Below are 21,182 nucleotides of genomic sequence, written 5' to 3'. Positions count from 1 at the left end.
GAGTTTCTCATCGTTCATTGGGAAGCTATTGGAGAGAATTCTTAGGGATTGTATTTATCTGTATTTGGAACAGCATGGCCTAATTAGGGACAGTCAGCATGGCTTTGTGCAGGGCAGGTCACGTCTTACGAACTTGACTGAATTTTTTGAGGAGGTGACGAATGTGATCAATGAAGGTAGAGCAGTGGATATTGTTTTCATGGATTTCAGCAATACTTTCAACAAGGTGCCTCATGGTCGGATCATCCAGAAAATTAAGATGCACCGAGTCCATGGTGGCTTGGATGCTTGGATTCACAACTGGCTTGCCCAGAGAAGACAGAGGCAAGTGGTGGAAAGGTGCTTTTCAGGCTGTAGATCCAGGAGGATTGGTGTTCCGCAGGGATCTGTGCTGGGACCTCTGCCGTTTGTGGTCTATACAAAATGACTGAGGTGAAAATATAGATGGATGGGTTAGCAAGTTTGCAGACAATAGAATGATTGGTAGAATCGTGATGAGTGTAGACGTCATAAAAGGATACAGATCAGTTGCAGAAACGGCAAGTGGATTTTAATCCATTAAATGTGAGATGCTCCACTTTGGGAAATCAACTATAATGGAAAAATATACAGTTAATGGCACCCCTCAGTGCAGAATTGTTAAGGTGGGGATGCAGGTGCACTCAATCTGTTCATTGAGAACTGTCGATGTGATATCACCTCAATTTCTCTGTTCCCCGCACCAAACCCAACCTACGTCCTGCCCAACTGACTGCCCTCCACGCACTCATATCTCACCCTGACTTTGTTATTAAGCCTGCCGATAAGGTGCTGCTGCTGTGGTCTGGTGAGCTGAAGTCTACCTTGCAGAGGCTGAGCGCCAGCTCTCAGATACTTCCTCCAACTTCTCCTGGACCATGACCGCACCGGGCCATTGTATCTACTACAGTAACTGATCTTGGTCTATCCGGTGATCTTCCCCCTCTGTTTCCAAGCTGAAAGGCCACAGCTCCCCACAGGTTGCTCCTACGCCCCCTAAAAATCCACAAATGAGAGTGTCCTGGCAGATCCATTGTTTCAGCCTGTTCCTGCCCCACAGAACTCATCTCTTCCGACCTTGACTCAATCTTCTGTCCCCTGGTCCAAGCCCTGCCCACGTACATCCAGAAATACTCTGACATCTTATGCAGGTTTAAAAACATCAGTTTGCCGGTTCCAGCTGCGTCCTCTTTACCATGAACGTGTAATTCCTTTACACATCCATTCCCCACCGGGAGGTTCTTCGGGCTGTCCTCTTCTTCCTGGAGCAAAGAGCTGAACATTCCCCTCCCACCACCACCCTCCTCCACTTGGTCAACCTCATCCTCACCCTCAACAACTTCTTTTTTAACTCCTCTCATTTTCTTCGGGTAAGAGGAGCAGCTCCGGGCACCTGCATGGGCCCGAGTTATACCTGTCTCTTCACGGGGTACGTGGAACATTCCCACCCACAACACTTTCTCCGATACATCAATGATATCATCCGACTGCTTCTCTCTCTTGTCTGAAATTGGAAAACTTCATCAACTACGCCTCCAATTTCCATCCTGCCCTCACTTTCACCTGCTCTATCTCTGACTCCACCCTTCCCTTCCTCAACATTTCTGCTTCCATTCCTGGGGGTAGGCTTCGCACTAATATCCATTACAAACTCTCTGACTCTCACAGCTACCTGGTCTATATATCCTCACACCCCACTTTCTGTAAAGACTCCAACCTCTTCTCTCACTTCCTCCATCTCCATCGAATATGTTCTCATGAGGCCAACATCAACAAGGGAGCCTCCAAAATGTCCACCTTCTTCCTCAACTGAGGATTCCCCGGCTCCGCGGTCAACAAGGCCCTCAACTGTGTCCAACCCAGCTCCCGCACTTTTGCCCTCACCTTTTCTCTTCCCTCCCAAGACAACAATAAGCTTCCACTTGACCTTACCTATCAACCCACATGCCCACATCCATACAAACATCAGGCACCATTTCCACCACCACCAGCAGGATGCCGCCACCAGACACATATTCCCCTCCTCTCCCTTATCCGCCTTTACCGGAGGACCCGGAGGAAATGCAAGCAGACACGGGGAGAACGTGCAAACTTCGCACAGACGATTGCCCGAGGCTGCAATGCGAACCACTGAGCCACCGTGCTGCCCAGAATCTTGGTGGTGTGGATGAGCAGAGAGATCTCGGTGTCCATGTGTGTAGATCCCTGAAAATTGCCACGCAGATTGATAGGCTTGTTCAAAAGGCGTACGACGTGTTAGGTTTTATTGGTACAGAGATTGAGTTTCGGAGCCATGAGGTCATGTTGCAGCTGTACAAAACACTGGTGCAGCCGCGCTTGGAGTATTGCGTACAGTTCTGATCGCCACATTATCGAAGGATTTGGAGGGGGTTTCTTAGGATCTTGTCTGGTGTGGAAGGAAGGTCTTATGAGGAAAAGCTTCGAGACTTGAGGCTGTTTTTGTCAAAAGAAGGTGAAGAGGCAATTGAATGGAGACATACAAGATAATCAGAGGATTAGATAGGGTGGACAGCGACAGCCTTTTTCCTCGATGGTGATGGCGAGCACGAGTGGAGAAAGGTTTAAATTGAGGTGAGATAGATATGGGACACATGTCAGAGGGAGTTTCTTTATTCAGAGAGTAGTATGGGTGCGGAATGCCCTGCCTGCAACAGGAGTAGATTGCCAAGTTTAAGGGCATTTAAATGAACATTGCTAAATATATGGATGGTAATGGAATAGTGTCGGTTAGATGGGCTTCAGGTTGGATTCACAGGTCGGCGCAACATCGAGGGCTGAAGGGCCTGTACTGCGCTGTAATGTTCTATGTCATAATACTTCAGTGAATTCTGGTTACCCTGCCGTAGGAAGAATGCTGTTAAACTATACAGAGTGCAAAAATAATTACAAAAGGTCATTGCCGGGACTGGAGGGTTTACGAGGAGTGGTGGATAGGCTCGGACTTTTTCCCTGGTGTATCGGAGACGAAGGGGTGACTTTCCAGAGGTGTAAAAAATCATGATGGGCATTGATAAGGGGAATAACCAAGGTCGGGGAGTCCAAAGCTAGAAGGGAGGAGGTTCAAATGTGAAAGGGGAAAGATTTAAAAGTGACCCGAGAGGCAACTTGTCCCACACAGAGGGTGGTGCGTGAATGCAATGAGCTGCCAACAGACGTGGTAGAGGCAGATAATATTACTGTATTTAAAAGACATTTGGACAGGTACACAATGAGGAAAGGTTTAGATGGATACCAAACGCAGGCAAATGAGACCGGTTAAGTTTGGGACACCTGGTCAGTACAGATGATTGGGGCTGAAGGTCCTGATTCTGTGCTGTATGACTCTATGAATCTATGACTGAAGAGCTAACTAGGTGTGTGGATGAGGGCAATGCATTTGATACAGTCTACTTGGGCTTCAGCAAAGCTTTTGACAAGATCCCCCATTTGAAGACTGTTAGAACAGGAAACAGTCCATGGGATCCAAGGACACGTGCACAGGAAATCATAACTCATGTAATTTGAATGAGTTTTTTAAAGTAGTAATGAAGAGCATTGATGAAGGCAGAAACATGGACGTATATGGGCTTCAGTAAGGCGTTCAAGAAGGTTCCTCACAGAGGTCCAGTAGGGAAGTTAAATCACACGGAGCACAGGGAGAGCTAGCCATAGAACATAGAACATAGAACATTACAGCACAGTACAGGCCCTTCGGCCCTCGATCTTGTGCCGACCTGTCATGCCGAACTCAAGCCCATCTAACCTGCACTGTTCCATGTACGTCCATATGCTTGTCCAATGACCACTTAAATGTACCGAAAGTTGGTGAATCTACTACCATTGCAGGCAAAGCGTTCCAATCCCTTACTACTCTCTGAGTAAAGAAACTACCTCTGACATCTGTCCTGTATCTTTCACCCCTCAATTTAAAGCCATGACCCCTCATGCTCACTGTCACCACCCTAAGAAAAAGGCTCTTCCTATCCACCCTATCTCACCCTCTGATTATTTTATATGTTTCAATTAAGTCACCTCTCAACCTTCTTCTCTCTAATGAAAACACCCTCAAGTCCCTCAGCCTTTCCTCGTAAGACCTTCCCTCCATACCAGGCAACATCCTCGTAAATCTCCTCTGCACCCTTTCCAAAGCTTCCACATCCTTCTTATAATGCGGTGACCAGAACTGTATACAATACTCCAAGTGCGGCCGCACCAGAGTTTTGTACAGCTTCACCATAACCTCTCGGTTCCAGAACTCGATCCCTCTATTAATCAAAGCTAAAACACTGTAGGCCTTCTTAACAGCCCTGTCAACCTGGGTGGCAACTTTCAAGGATCTGTGTTCATGGACACCGAGATCTCTCTGCTCATCTATACTACTAAGAATCTTACCATTAGCCCTGTACTTTGCCTTCTGGTTACTCCTGCCGAAGTGCATCACCTCACACTTGTCTGCATTAAACTCCATTTGCCACCTCTCAGCCCAGCTCTGCAGCTTATCTATGTCTCTCTGCAACCAATCCTTTGTCACTATCCACAACTCCACCTATCTTAGTGTCGTCTGCAAATTTACTAACTCATCCTTCTACGCCCTCATCCAGGTCATTTATAAAAATGACAAACAGCAGTGGACCCAACACCGACCCTTGCGGTACAACACCAGTAACTGGTCTCCAGGATGAACGTTTCCCATCAACTACCACCCTCTGTCTTCTTTCAGCAGGCCAATTTCTGATCCAAGCTGCTGTATCTCCCACAATTCCATTCCTCTGCATTTTGTACAATAGTCTGTTATGGGGAACCTTATCGAATGCCTTGCTGAAATCCATATACTCCACATCAACCAGTTTACTCTCATCTACCTGTTTGATCACCTTCTCAAAGAACTCAATAAGGTTTGTGAGGCACGACCTACCCTTCACAAAACTGTGCTGACTATCCCTAATCAATTTATTCTTTTCTAGATGATTGTAAATCCTATCCCTTAGAACCTTTTCCAACACTTTACCAACAACTGAGGTAAGGCTCACTGGCCGATAATTACCAGGGTTGTCTCTACTCCCCTTCTTGAACAGGAGAACCACAATTGCTATCCTCCAGTCATCTGGCACTATTCCTGCAGACAATGATGAGTTAAAGATCAATGCCAAAGGCTCGGCAATCTCCTCCCCGGATTCCCCGAGGATCCGAGGATAAATCCCATCCGGCCCAGGGGTCATAGCTATCTTCACCCTCTGTAGGATTTCAAATACCTCTTCCTTGTGAACCTCAATCCCACCTAGTCCAGTAGCCTGTATCTCTGCATTCTCCTCGACAACATTGTCGTTTTCTAGAGTGAATACTGTTGAAAAATATTCATTTAGCGCTTCCCCTATCTCATCTGACTCCACACACAACTTACCACTACTATCCTTAATTGGGCCTAATCTTACTTTTGTCATTCTTGTATTCCTTAAATACCGACAGAAAAGTTTACGGTTTACCCTGATCCTGTCCGCCAACAACTTCTCATGTCTCCTCCTGGCTCTTCTGAGATCTCTCTTTCGGTCTTTCCTGGCTACCTTGTAACCTTCAACCACCCCAACTGAGCATTCACATCTTATAGTAACAGAAGCCTTCTGCTTCCTCTTGACCAGAGATTCCACTTCCTTCGTAAACCATGGCTTCCGTGCTCTACAGCTTCCTCCCTGCCTGACAGGTACATACTTATCTAGAAAGCACAGGAGCTTTTCATTGAATAAGCTCCACATTTCTACTGTGCCCATCCCCTGCAGTTTCCTTCCCCATCCTATGCTCTCTAAATCTTGCCAAATCTCATCGTAATTGCTTTTCACCCAGATATAACTCTTGCCCAGTGGTGTACACCTATCCCTTTCCATCACTAAAGTAAACATAACAGAATTCTGATCGCTATCACCAAGGTGATCACCAACTTCGAAATCTAACACCTGGCCGGGCTCATGACCCAGTATCAAATCTGATGTGGTCACTGCACTCCAACTCCATTGGTCACTGCATCCCATTTCGCTCAGTCACTGCATCCCATTTCAGTCAGTCACTGCATCCCACTTCCCTCAGTCACTGCGTCGAATTTCACTCAGTCACTGCATTACATTTACCTCAGTCACTCCATCCCATTTCCAACAGTCTCTGCATCTCCTTTCCCCGAGTCACTGCATCCCATTTCACTCAGTCACTGCATCCCATTTCTCACGGACGCTGCATCCAATATCCGTCAGGTACTGCATCCCATTTCCAGAGTCACTGCATCCCATTTCCCTCAGTCAGTGAATCCCATTTCCCTCAGTCAGTGAATCCCATTTCACTCAGTCACTGCATCCCATTTCACTCAGTCACTGCATCCCATTTCACTCAGTCACTGCATTCAATTTCCATCAGTTACTGCATTCAATTTCCATCAGTCACTGCATCCCATTTCACTCAGTCACTGCATCCCATTTCCATCAGTCACTGCCTCCCTTTTCACTCAGTCACTGAATCCCATTTCACTCAGTCACTGCATCCCATTTCCAACAGTCACTGCATCTCCATTCCCCGAGTTACTGCATCTCCTTTCCCACAGTCACTGCATAACATTTCACACAGTCACGGCATCCCATTTCCATCAGTCACTGCATCGCATTTCACAGTCACTGCATCGCATTTCACACAGTCACTGCATCGCATTTCACTCAGACACTGCATCGCATTTCACACAGTCACTGCATCGCATTTCACACAGTCACTGCATCGCATTTCACTCAGACACTGCATCGCATTTCACTCAGACACTGCATCGCATTTCACTCAGACACTGCAACGCATTCCACTCAGTCACTGCATGGCATTACACTTAGTGATTGCATCGCATTCCAATCTGTCACTGCATCCCATTTCACTCTGTCACCGCATCCCATTTCCCTCACTCACTGCATCCAATTTCACACAGTCACTGCATCCAATTTCACACAGTCACTGCATCCAATTTCCATGAGTCACTGCATCTCACTTCACTCATTCACTGCATCCCATTTCCATGACACACTGCATCGCACTTGACACAGTCACTGCAGCTCATTTCACTCTGTCACTGCATTCAATTTCCATGAGTCACTGCATCTCACTTCACTCATTCACTGCATCCCATTTCATTCAGTCACTGCATCCCATTTCCCGCAGTCACTGCATCCCATTTCACGCAGTCACTGCATCCCATTTCACGCAGTCACTGCATTCAATTTCCATCAGTTACTGCACTCAATTTCCATCAGTCACTGAATCCCATTTCACTCAATCACTGCATCCCATTTCCAACAGTCACTGCATCTCCATTCCCCAAGTTACTACATCTCCTTTCCCACAGTCACTGCATAACATTTCACACAGTCAAGGCATCCCGTTTCCATCAGTCACTGCATCGCATTTCACTCAGTCACTGCATCGCATTTCACACAGTCACTGCATCGCATTTCACACAGTCACTGCATCGCATTTCACACAGTCACTGCATCTCCTTTCCCTCAGTCACTGCATTTCATTTCACTCAGTCACTGCATCCCATTTCACTCAGTCACTGCATCCTATTTCACGCAGTGACTGCAACCTATTTCACGCAGTCACGGCATCCCATTTCACGCAGTCACTACATTCCATTTCACTCAGTCAGAGCATCCCATTTCACTCAGTCAGAGCATCCCATTTCACTCAGTCACTGCATCCCATTTAACTGAGACAGTGCATCCATTTCCCTTATTCACTGCACCCTATTCCCCACAGTCACCGCATACCATTTCCCTCAGTCACCGCTTCCCATGACCCTCACTCACTGCATCCCATTGCCCTCAGTCACTTCATCCCATTACCCTCAGTCACTGCATCCCATTACCCTCAGTCACTGCATCCCCTTTCTATCAGTCACTGCATCCCATTTCACTCAGTCACTGCATCCCATTTTACTCAGTCACTGCCTCCTACGTCACTCAGTCACTGCATCCCATTACACTCAGTCACTGCACCCCATTTCCCTCAGTCACTGCGTCCCAGTTCACTCAGTCAGTGCGTGCCATTACCCTCACTCACTGCATCCCATGACCCTCAGTCACTGCATTCAATTTCACTCAGTCACGGCATCCCATTTCCCTCTGTCACTGCATCCCATTTCACTCAGCCACTGCATCCCATTTCACTCAGCCACTGCATCCCATTTCATTCAGCCACGGCATTCCATTTGACTCAGTCACTACATCCTATTTAACGGAGACAGTGAATCCTATTCAGCTGACACAGTGCATCCATTCCCCTCAGTCACCGCATCCCATTTCACTCAGACACCGCATCCCATTTCCATCAGTCACCGCATCCCATGACCCTCACTCACAGCATCCAATTTCCATCAGTCACAGCTTCCCATTTCACTCAGTCACTGCATCCCATTTCACTCAGTCACTGCCTCCTACGTCACTCAGTCACTGCATCCCATTACCCTCAGTCACTGCATCAGATTACCCTCAGTCACTGCATCAGATTACCCTCAGTCACTGCATCCCGTTTCACTCAGTCACTGCATCCCGTTTCACTCAGTCACTGCATCCCGTTCCACACAGTCACTGCATCCCGTTCCACTCAGTCACTGACTCCCACTTCACTCAGTCACTGACTCCCACTTCACTCAGTCACTGACTCCCATTTCAGTCAGTCACTCCCTCCCATTTCAGTCAGTCACTCCCTCCCATTTCAGTCAGTCACTCCCTCCCATTTCAGTCACTCCCTCTCATTTCAGTTAGTCACTGCTTCCCATTTCCCTCAGTCACTGCATCCCATTTCCCACATTCACTGCATCCCATTAGCCTCAGTCACAGAAATCACATTTCACTCAGCCTCTGCTTCCCATTTTCCTCAGTCACTGCATCCCATTTCCCACATTCACTGCATCCCATTAGCCTCAGTCACAGAAATCACATTTCACTCAGCCACTGCATCCCATTTCACTCAGCCACTGCATCCCATTTCACTCAGCCAATGCATCTCTTTTCACTCAGCCATTGCATCCCATTTCACTCAGTCACGGCATCCCATTTGACTCAGTCACAGCATCCTATTTAAAGGAGACATTGAATCCTCTTCAACTGAGACAGTGCATCCATTTCCCTCAGTCACCGCACCCTATTCCCTACAGACACCGCATTCCATTTCCTCAGTCACCGCATCCCATTTCACTCAGTCACCGCATCGCATTTCCTTCAGTCACTGCATCCCATGACCCTCACTCACTGCATCCTATGACCCTCAATCACTGCTTCCCATGACCCTCAGTCACAGCTTCCCATGACCCTCAGTCACAGCTTCCCATTTCACTCAGTCACTACATCCTATTTCACTCAGTCACTACATCCCATTTCACTCAGTCACTGCATCCCATTTCACTCAGTCACTGCATCCCATTACCCTCAATCACTGCATCACATTACCCTCAGTCACAGCATCCAATTTCCATCAGTCACAGCAGCCCATTTCTCTCAGTGACTGCATCCCATTTCACTCGGTCACTGCATCCCATTACACTCAGTCACTGCATCCCATTACACTCAGTCACAGCATCCCATTTCACTCAGTCACTGCATCCCATTTCACTCAGTCACTGCATCCCATTTCACTCAGTCACTGCCTCCCATTTCACTCAGTCACTGCCTCCCATTTCAGTCAGTCAATGCCTCCCACTTCGTTCAGTCACTCCCTCCCATTTCAGTAAGTCACTGCATCCCATTTCCCTAAGTCACTGCATCCCATTTCCGTAAGTCACTGCATCCCATTTCCCTAAGTCACTGCATCCCATTTCCGTAAGTCACGGCATCCCATTTCCCACATTCACTGCATCTCCTTTCCCTCAGTCACTGCATCCCATTTCACTCAGTCACTGCCTCCCATTTCACTCAGTCATTGCCTCCCATTTCAGTCAGTCACTGCCTCCCATTTCAGTCAGTCACTGCCTCCCCTTTCAGTCAGTCAATGCCTCCCACTTCGTTCAGTCACTCCCTCCCATTTCAGTCAGTCACTGCATCCCATTTCCCTCAGTCACTGCATCCCATTTCCCACATTCACTGCATCCCATTAGCCTCGGTCACAGAAATCACATTTCACTCAGCCACTGCATCCCATTTCACTCAGCCACTGCATCCCATTTCACTCAGCCAATGCATCTCTTTTCACTCAGCCATTGCATCCCATTTCACTCAGTCACGGCATCCCATTTGACTCAGTCACAGCATCCTATTTAAAGGAGACATTGAATCCTCTTCAACTGAGACAGTGCATCCATTTCCCTCAGTCACCGCACCCTATTCCCCACAGACACCGCATTCCATTTCCTCAGTCACCGCATCCCATTTCACTCAGTCACCGCATTTCCTTCAGTCACTGCATCCCATGACCCTCACTCACTGCATCCTATGACCCTCAATCACTGCTTCCCATGACCCTCAGTCACAGCTTCCCATGACCCTCAGTCACAGCTTCCCATTTCACTCAGTCACTACATCCTATTTCACTCAGTCACTACATCCCATTTCACTCAGTCACTGCATCCCATTTCACTCAGTCACTGCATCCCATTACCCTCAATCACTGCATCACATTACCCTCAGTCACAGCATCCAATTTCCATCAGTCACAGCAGCCCATTTCTCTCAGTGACTGCATCCCATTTCACTCGGTCACTGCATCCCATTACACTCAGTCACTGCATCCCATTACACTCAGTCACAGCATCCCATTTCACTCAGTCACTGCATCCCATTTCACTCAGTCACTGCCTCCCATTTCACTCAGTCACTGCCTCCCATTTCACTCAGTCACTGCCTCCCATTTCAGTCAGTCAATGCCTCCCACTTCGTTCAGTCACTCCCTCCCATTTCAGTAAGTCACTGCATCCCATTTCCCTAAGTCACTGCATCCCATTTCCGTAAGTCACTGCATCCCATTTCCCTAAGTCACTGCATCCCATTTCCGTAAGTCACGGCATCCCATTTCCCACATTCACTGCATCTCCTTTCCCTCAGTCACTGCATCCCATTTCACTCAGTCACTGCCTCCCATTTCACTCAGTCACTGCCTCCCATTTCAGTCAGTCACTGCCTCCCATTTCAGTCAGTCACTGCCTCCCTTTTCAGTCAGTCAATGCCTCCCACTTCGTTCAGTCACTCCCTCCCATTTCAGTCAGTCACTGCATCCCATTTCCCTAAGTCACGGCATCCCATTTCCCACATTCACTGCATCTCCTTTCCCTCAGTCACAGCACCCCATTTCACTCAGTCACTGCATCCCATTACCCTCAGTCACTGCATCCCATTTCCCATAGTCACTGCATCTCCTTCCGCCATTAACTGCATCGCATTTAACTCAGTCACTGCCTCCCACTTCACTCAGTCACAGCCTCCCATTTCACTCAGTCACGGCCTCCCATTTCACTCAGTCACGGCCTCCCATTTCACTCAGTCACGGCCTCCCATTTCACTCAGTCACTGCCTCCCATTTCACTCAGTCACTCCCATTTTAGTCAGTCACTGCAACCCATTTCCCTCAGTCACTGCATCCCATTTGCCATATTCACTGAATCTCCTTTCCTTCAGTCACTGCATCCCATTTAACCGAGACAGTGAATACGATTCAGCTGAGACAGTGCATCCGTTTCCGTCAGTCACCGCCCCCCATTCCCCACAGTCACCGCATTCCATTTCCCTCAGTCATCGCATCCCATTTCCCTCAGTCACCGTATACCATTTCCCTCAGTCACCTAATACCATTTCCCTCAGTCACTGCATCCCATTTCACTCAGTCACTGCATCCCATTACCATCAGTCACTGCATCCCATTTCACTCAGTCACTGCATCGCATTTCACTCAGTCACTGCATCACTTTTCACTCAGTCACAGCCTCCCACTTCACGCAGTCACAGCCACCCACTTCACTCAGTCACTGCCTCCCAATTCACTCAGTCACTCTGTCCCATTTCAGTCAGTCACTACCTCCAATTTCAGTCAGTCACTGCATCCTATTTTACTCGGTCACTGCATCCCATTTCACTCAGTCACTACCTCCCATTTCAGTCAGTCACTGCATCCTATTTCCCTCAGTCACTGCGTCCCATTTCTCTCAGTCACTGCGTCCCATTTCACGCAGTCACTGCATCCCATTTGACTCAGTCACTACATCCTATTTAACTGAGACAGTGAATCCTATTCAACTGAGACAGTGCATCCATTTCCCTTAGTCACCGCACCCTATTCCCCACAGTCACTGCATACCATTTCCCTCAGTCACCGCTTCCCATGGCCCTCACTCACTGCATCACATGACCCTCAGTCACTGCTTCCCATGAACCTCAGTCACTGCATCACATTACCCTCAGTCACAGCATCCCATTTCCATCAGTCACAGCATCCCATTTCACTCAGGGACTGCATCCCATTTCACTCAGGGACTGCATCCCATTTCACCTAGTCACTTCCTCCGACTTCACTCAGTCACTCCCTCGCATTTCACTCAGTCACTCCCTCGCATTTCAGTCAGTCACTCCCTACCATTTCAGTCAGTCACTCCCTACCATTTCAGTCAGTCACTCCCGACCATTTCAGTCAGTCACTCCCTACCATTTCAGTCAGTCACTGCATCTCATTTCCCTCAGTCACTGCATAGCATTTCCCCACTGTCACTGCATCACATTTCTGTCAGTCACTGCATCACATTTCTGTCAGTCACTGCATCCCATTACCATCCGTCACTGCATCCCATTTCACTCAGTCACTGCATCCCATTTCACACAGTGACTGCACCCATTTCACACAGTGACTGCACCCATTTCGCACAGTGACTGCACCCATTTCACACAGTCACTGCATCTCCTTTTCCTCAGACACTGCATCCTATTTCCCTCAGTATCTGCGTCACATTTCCGACAGAAACTGCATCACATTTCACTCAGTCTCAGCACCCCATTTCACTCAGTCACTGCCTCCCAATTCATGCAGTCACTCCGTCCCATTTCACTCACTCAGTGCGTACCATTTCCCTCAGTCACTGCATCCCATTTCTATCAGTCGCGACATCCCATTTCCCTCAGTCACTGCATCCCATTACCATCAGTCACTGCATCCCATTCACTCAGTCACTGCATCCCATTTCACTCAGTCACTGCATCCCATTTCACTCAGTCACTGCTTCCCATTTCACTCAGTCACTGCATCACATTACCCTGAGTCACAGCATCCCATTTCACTCAGTGACTGCATCACATTTCACTCAGTGACTGCATCCCATTTCACTCAATCACTGCCTCCCATTTCCCACAGTCACTGCAACCCATTTCCCACAGTCACTGCAACCCATTTCCCACAGTCACTGCGTCTCCTTTCCATCAGTCACAGCATCCCATTTCCCTCAGTCAGAGCATCGCATTTAACTCAGTCACTTCATCCCATTTAACTGAGACAGTGAATCTCATTGAACTGAGACGGTGCATCCCATTACCCTCAGTCACAGCATTCCATTTCCCTCAGTTACTGCATCTCATTTCCATCAGTCAATGCATCCCATTTCACTCAGCCACTGCATCCCATTTCACTCAGCCACTGCATCCCATTTCACTCAGCCACTGCATCCCATTTCACACAGTCACTGCATCACATTTCACTCAGTCACTGCATCACATTGCACTCAGTGACTGCATCGCATTTCACGCAGTCACTGCATCCCAATTCCCTCAGTCACTGCATCCCATGTCCGTGTGTCACTGCATCCCATGTCCGTGTGTCACTGCATCCCATGTCCCTCAGTCACTGCATCCCATGTCCCTCAGTCACTGCATCACATTTCACTCAGTCACTGCATCACATTGCACTCAGTCACTGCATCACATTGCACTCAGTCACTGCATCACATTGCACTCAGTGACTGCATCGCATTTCACTCAGTCACTGCATCCCATTTCACGCAGTCACTGCATCCCAATTCCATCAGTCATTGCATCCCATGTCCGTGTGTCACTGCATCCCATGTCTCTCAGTCACTGCATCTCATGTCCCTCAGTCACTGCATCCCATGTCCCTCAGTCACTGCATCCCATTTCCCTCAGTCACTGCATCACATTTCCTTCAGACACTGCAGCTCATGTCACTCTGTCACTGCATCCAATTTCCATCAGTCACTGCATCCCATTTCACCCAGTCACTGCATCCGATTGCACTCACTGATGCATCCCATTTCACTCAGTCACTGCATCACATTGCACTCAGTGACTGCATCGCATTTCACGCAGTCACTGCATCCCAATTCCCTCAGTCACTGCATCCCATGTCCATGTGTCACTGCATCCCATGTCCGTGTGTCAGTGCATCCCATGTCCCTCAGTCACTGCATCCCATGTCCCTCAGTGACTGCATCACATTTCACTCAGTCACTGCATCACATTACACTCAGTCACTGCATCACATTGCACTCAGTCACTGCATCACATTGCACTCAGTCACTGCATCACATTTCACTCAGTCACTGCATCCCATTTCACGCAGTCACTGCATCCCAATTCCATCAGTCATTGCATCCCATGTCCGTGTGTCACTGCATCCCATGTCCGTGTGTCACTGCATCCCATGTCTCTCAGTCACTGCATCTCACGTCCCTCAGTCACTGCATCCCATGTCCCTCAGTCACTGCATCCCATTTCCCTCAGTCACTGCATCAATTTCCTTCAGACACTGCAGCTCATGTCACTCTGTCACTGCATCCAATTTCCATCAGTCACTGCATCCCATTTCACCCAGTCACTGCATCCGATTGCACTCACTGATGCATCCCATTTCACTCAGTCACTGCATCACATTGCACTCAGTGACTGCATCGCATTTCACGCAGTCACTGCATCCCATATCACCCAGTCACTGCATCCGATTGCACTCACTGATGCATCCCATTTCACCCAGTCACTGCATCCGATTGCACTCACTGATGCATCCCATTTCACTCAGTCACTGCATCACATTGCACTCAGTGACTGCATCGCATTTCACGCAGTCAATGCATCCCAATTTCCTCAGTCACTGCATCCCATGTCCATGTGTCACTGCATCCCATGTCCATGTGTCACTGCATCCCATGTCCCACAGTCACTGCATCCCATGTCCCTCAGTGACTGCATCACATTTCACTCAGTCACTGCATTACATTGCACTCAGTAACTGCATCGCATTTCACTCAGTCACTGCATCCCATTTCACTCAGTCACTGCATCCCAATTCCATCAGTCACTGCATCCCATGTCCGTGTGTCACTGCATCCCATGTCCGTGTGTCACTGCATCCCATGTCCCTCAGTCACTGCATGCCATGTCCCTCAGTCACTGCATCCCATGTCCCTCAGTCACTGCATCCCATGTCACTCAGTCACTGCGTCCCTTTTCGGTCAGGCACTGTATCCCATTTCCCTCAGTCACTGCACCCCATGCCCGCTCGGGCACTGATTCCCTATTAACTCAGAAACTCCTTCCCAGTACCTCTGTCACTGCAGCTCATGTCACTCTGTCACTGCATCGCATTTCCATCAGACAGTGCATCTCATTTCACTCAGTCACTGCGTCCCATGTCCCTCAGTCACTGCATCCCATTTCACTCAGTGACTGAATCACATTTCACTCAGTCAGTGCATCCCATTTCCCTCAGTCACTGCATCCCATGTCCCTCAGTCAGTGCATCCCATTTCCCTCAGTCACTACATCCCAATTCCCTCAGTCACTGAATCCCATGTCCGTGCGTCACTGCATCCCATGTCCGTGTGTCACTGCATCCCATGTCCGTGTGTCACTGCATCCCATTTCCCTCAGTCACGGCATCCCATGTCCCTCAGTCACTGCTTCCCATGTCCCTCAGTCACTGCTTCCCATGTCCCTCAGTCACCGCATCCCATTTCACGCAGTCACTGCATCCCATATCACCCAGTCACTGCATCCGATTGCACTCACTGATGCATCCCATTTCACCCAGTCACTGCATCCGATTGCACTCACTGATGCATCCCATTTCACTCAGTCACTGCATCACATTGCACTCAGTGACTGCATCGCATTTCACGCAGTCAATGCATCCCAATTTCCTCAGTCACTGCATCCCATGTCCATGTGTCACTGCATCCCATGTCCATGTGTCACTGCATCCCATGTCCCACAGTCACTGCATCCCATGTCCCTCAGTGACTGCATCACATTTCACTCAGTCACTGCATTACATTGCACTCAGTAACTGCATCGCATTTCACTCAGTCACTGCATCCCATTTCACTCAGTCACTGCATCCCAATTCCATCAGTCACTGCATCCCATGTCCGTGTGTCACTGCATCCCATGTCCGTGTGTCACTGCATCCCATGTCCCTCAGTCACTGCATGCCATGTCCCTCAGTCACTGCATCCCATGTCCCTCAGTCACTGCATCCCATGTCACTCAGTCACTGCGTCCCTTTTCGGTCAGGCACTGTATCCCATTTCCCTCAGTCACTGCACCCCATGCCCGCTCGGGCACTGATTCCCTATTAACTCAGAAACTCCTTCCCAGTACCTCTGTCACTGCAGCTCATGTCACTCTGTCACTGCATCGCATTTCCATCAGACAGTGCATCTCATTTCACTCAGTCACTGCGTCCCATGTCCCTCAGTCACTGCATCCCATTTCACTCAGTGACTGAATCACATTTCACTCAGTCAGTGCATCCCATTTCCCTCAGTCACTGCATCCCATGTCCCTCAGTCAGTGCATCCCATTTCCCTCAGTCACTACATCCCAATTCCCTCAGTCACTGAATCCCATGTCCGTGCGTCACTGCATCCCATGTCCGTGTGTCACTGCATCCCATGTCCGTGTGTCACTGCATCCCATTTCCCTCAGTCACGGCATCCCATGTCCCTCAGTCACTGCTTCCCATGTCCCTCAGTCACTGCTTCCCATGTCCCTCAGTCACCGCATCCCATTTCACTCAATCACTGCATCCCATTTCACTCAGTCACTGCATCTCCTTCACCATAGTCACTGCATCCCATTTTCATCTCTCACTGTTCCCAGTATCTCACAGACGCTGCATTCAATTTCCCACACTCACTGCATCCCATTTCCCATCGTGGCAGCATCTCCTTTCCCTCAGTCTCTGCATCGCATTTCACTCAGTGATTGCATCCCATTTCCCTCAGTCACTGCTTCCCATGTCCCTCAGTCACTGCATCCCATTTCACTCAGTGACTGAATCACATTTCACTCAGTCAGTGCATCCCATTTCCCTCAGTCACTGCATCCCAATTCCCTCAGTCACTGAATCCCATGTCCGTGCGTCACTGCATCCCATGTCCGTGTGTCAATGCATCCCATGTCTCTCAGTCACTGCATCTCATGTCCTTCAGTCACGGCATCTCATGTCCCTCAGTCACTGCATCCCATTTCACTCAGTCAGTGCGGCCCTTTTCGGTCAGGCACTGTATCCCATTTCCCTCAGTCACTGCACCCAAAGCCCGCTCGGGCACTGATTCCCTATTAACTCAGTCACTCCTTCCCAGTACCTCTGTCACTGCAGCTCATGTCACTCTGTCACTGCATCGCATTTCCATCAGACAGTGCATCTCATTTCGCTCAGTCACCGCATCCCATTTCCCTCAGTCACGGCATCCCATTTCCCTCAGTCACTGCATCCCATGTCCCTCAGTCACTGCTTCCCATGTCCCTCAGTCACTGCATCCCATTTCACTCAGTCACTGCATCCCATTTCACTCAGTCACTGTATCCCATTTCCTTCAGTCACTGCCTCTCCTTCACCACAGTCACTGCATCCCATTTCACGCAGTCACTGAATCGTATTTTACTCAGTCACTGCATCCCATTTCACTCAATCACTGCATCTCCTTCACCAAAGTCACTGCATCCCGTTTCCATCAGTCACTGTTTCCCTGATCTCACAGACGCTGCATTCAATTTCCCACACTCACTGCATCCCATTTCCCATCGTCACAGCATCTCCTTTCCCTCAGTCTCTGCATCGCAATTCACTCAGTGATTGCATCCCATTTCCCTCAGTCACTGCATCCCATTTCCCTCAGTCACTGCATCCCATTTCCGTCAGTCACTGCCTGCCATTTCCCTCAGTCACTGCATCCCATTGCACTCACTGATGCATCCCATTTCAAGCAGTCACTGCATCACATTTCCATCAGTCACTGCATCCCATTGCACTCACTGATGCATCCCATTTCAAGCAGTCACTGCATCACATTTCCATCAGTCAGTGTTTCCCGTATCTCACAGACGATGAATTCAATTTCCCACACTGACTGCATCCCATTTCCCTCAGTCACTGCATCCCATTTCCCTCAGTCACTGCATCCAATTTCCATCAGTCACTGCATCCCATTTCACCCAGTCACTGCATCCCATTGCACTCACTGATGCATCCCATTTCAAGCAGTCACTGCATCACATTTCACTCAGTCACTGCATCACATTGCACTCAGTGACTGCATCGCATTTCACGCAGTCACTGCATCCCAATTCCCTCAGTCACTGCATCCCATGTCCGTGTGTCACTGCATCCCATGTCCGTGTGTCACTGCATCCCATGTCCGTGCGTCACTGCATCCCATGTCCCTCAGTCACTGCATCCCATGTCACTCAGTCACTGCATCCCATGTCACTCAGTCACTGCGTCCCTTTTCGGTCAGGCACTGTATCCCATTTCCCTCAGTCACTGCACCCCATGCCCGCTCGGGCACTGATTCCCTATTAACTCAGAAACTCCTTCCCAGTACCTCTGTCACTGCAGCTCATGTCACTCTGTCACTGCATCGCATTTCCATCAGACAGTGCATCTCATTTCACTCAGTCACTGCGTCCCATGTCCCTCAGTCACTGCATCCCATTTCCGTCAGTCACTGCATCCCATGTCCCTCAGTCACTGCTTCCTATGTCCCTCAGTCACTGCATCCCATTTCACTCAGTCACTGCATCCCATTTCACTCAATCACTGCATCCCATTTCACTCAGTCACTGTATCCCATTTCCTTCAGTCACTGCATCTCCTTCACCACAGTCACTGCATCCCATTTCACGCAGTCACTGAATCGTATTTTACTCAGTCACTGCATCCCATTTCACTCAATCACTGCATCTCCTTCACCATAGTCACTGCATCCCGTTTCCATCAGTCACTGTTTCCCTTATCTCACAGACGCTGCATTCAATTTCCCACACTCACTGCATCCCATTTCCCATCGTCACAGCATCTCCTTTCCCTCAGTCTCTGCATCGCAATTCACTCAGTGATTGCATCCCATTTCCCTCAGTCACTGCATCCCATTTCCCTCAGTCACTGCATCCCATGTCCGTGTGTCACTGCATCCCATGTCCGTGTGTCACTGCATCCCATGTCCCTCAGTCACTGCATCCCATGTCCCTCAGTCACTGCTTCCCATTTCACTCAGTCACTGCATCTCATTTCACTCAGTCACTGCATCTCATTTCACTCAGTCACTGCATCCCATTTCACTCAGCCACTTCATCCTATTTCACTCAGTGACTGCATCACAGTTCACTCAGTGACTGAATCACAGTACACTCAGTGAGTGCATCATATTTCACTCAGTGACGGAATCACATTTCACTCAGTGACGGAATCACGTTTCACTGAGTCACTGCGTCGCATTTCACGCAGTCACTGCATCCCTTTTCCCTCAGTCACTGCATCCCATTTCACTCTGTCACTGCATCCCATTTCACTCTGTCACTGCATCCCTTTTCACTCAGTCACTGCATCCCATTTCACTCAGTCACTGCATCCCATTTCACTCTGTCACTGCATCCACTTTCACTCTGTCACTGCATCAGAGTTCACTCTGTCACTGCATCCCATTTCACGCAGTCACTGCATCCCATTTCACACAGTCACTGCATCCCATTTCACTCAGTCGCTGCATCCCCTTCACCACAGTCAGTGCATCCCATTTCCATCAGTCATTGATTTCGTATCTCACAGACAGTGCATTCTATGCTTCTCATTTCACTTCGTCACTGCAGCTCATGTCGCTCTGTCACTGCATCCAATTTCCATCAGTCAGTGCATCGCATTTCACTCAGTCAATGCATCTCATTTCCGTCAGTTACTGCATCATATTTCCATCAAACAAGGCATCTCATTTCACTCAGTCACTGCATCGCATTTCACTCAGTCAGTGCTTACCATTTCACTTAGTCACTGCATGTCATTTCACACAGTCACTGCAACCCATTTCCCTCAGTCACTGCATCCCATTTCACTCAGTCACTGCATCCCATTTCACTCAGTCACTGCATCACATTTCACTCAGTCACTGCATCTCCTTCACCATAGTCACTGCATCCCATTTTCATCTCTCACTGTTCCCAGTATCTCACAGACGCTGCATTCAATTTCCCACACTCACTGCATCCCATTTCCCATCGTGGCAGCAGCTCCTTTCCCTCAGTCTCTGCATCGCATTTCACTCAGTGATTGCATCCCATTTCCCTCAGTCACTGCTTCCCATGTCCCTCAGTCACTGCATCCCATTTCACTCAGTGACTGAATCACATTTCACTCAGTCAGTGCATCCCATTTCCCTCAGTCACTGCATCCCAATTCCCTCAGTCACTGAATCCCATGTCCGTGCGTCATTGCATCCCATGTCCGTGTGTCACTGCATCCCATGTCTCTCAGTCACTGCATCCCATTTCCGTCAGTCACTGCATCCCATTTCCCTCAGTCACTGCATCACATTTCCTTCAGACACTGCAGCTCATGTCACTCTGTCACTGCATCCAATTTCTATCAGTCACTGCATCCCATTTCACCCAGTCACTGCATCCCATTGCACTCACTGATGCATCCCATTTCAAGCAGTCACTGCATCACATTTCCATCAGTCACTGTTTCCCGTACCCAACAGACGATGAATTCAATTTCCCACACTCACTGCATCCCATTTCCCTCAGTCACTGCATCCCATTTCCCTCAGTCACTGCATCACATTTCCTTCAGACACTGCAGCTCATGTCACTCTGTCACTGCATCCAATTTCCATCAGTCACTGCATCCCATTTCACGTAGTCACTGCATCCCATTTCAGTCAGTCA

The 21,182-nt window shown here is 48.8% G+C and overlaps 1 long non-coding RNA gene across 2 annotated transcripts in view; it reads right to left on the bottom strand.

The window, feature by feature from the left end:
* LOC132208053 (uncharacterized) overlaps window positions 1–21,182 on the bottom strand; it is a 51,240-nt gene that overhangs the window by 3,642 nt on the left and 26,416 nt on the right. For both annotated transcript variants that reach the window (XR_009444167.1, XR_009444166.1), the window contains exon 2: window positions 522–591. This is a non-coding gene — a long non-coding RNA (uncharacterized LOC132208053). The remainder of the gene's footprint in view (window positions 1–521; window positions 592–21,182) is intronic.

Source organism: Stegostoma tigrinum, unplaced genomic scaffold (assembly GCF_030684315.1).
Source record: "Stegostoma tigrinum isolate sSteTig4 unplaced genomic scaffold, sSteTig4.hap1 scaffold_273, whole genome shotgun sequence".
Taxonomy (NCBI): domain Eukaryota; kingdom Metazoa; phylum Chordata; class Chondrichthyes; order Orectolobiformes; family Stegostomatidae; genus Stegostoma; species Stegostoma tigrinum.
The sequence above is the reverse complement of the archived record's forward strand: the minus strand, read 5'-3'. Positions and strand labels throughout refer to the sequence as shown.